The sequence below is a fragment of the Sapajus apella genome, unplaced genomic scaffold, assembly GCF_009761245.1.
Source record: "Sapajus apella isolate SASKATOON/1434 unplaced genomic scaffold, GSC_monkey_1.0 scaffold48, whole genome shotgun sequence".
Classification (NCBI taxonomy): domain Eukaryota; kingdom Metazoa; phylum Chordata; class Mammalia; order Primates; family Cebidae; genus Sapajus; species Sapajus apella.
This window is the reverse complement of record NW_022436988.1, coordinates 16,794,162-16,794,368: the sequence shown is the minus strand read 5'-3', so window position 1 is coordinate 16,794,368 and position 207 is coordinate 16,794,162.

Genomic DNA, 207 nt, shown 5'->3' with positions numbered 1-207 from the left:
CAAGCCTGTAATCCCAGCACTTTGGGAGGCCGAGGTGGGTGGATCACGAGGTCAAGAGATCGAGACCATCCTGGTCAACATGGTGAAACCCCATCTCTACTAAAAATACAAAAAATTAGCTGGGCATGGTGGTGCGTGCCTGTAATCCCAGCTACTCAGGAGGCTGAGGCAGGAGAATTGCCTGAACCCAGGAGGCGGAGTTTGCGG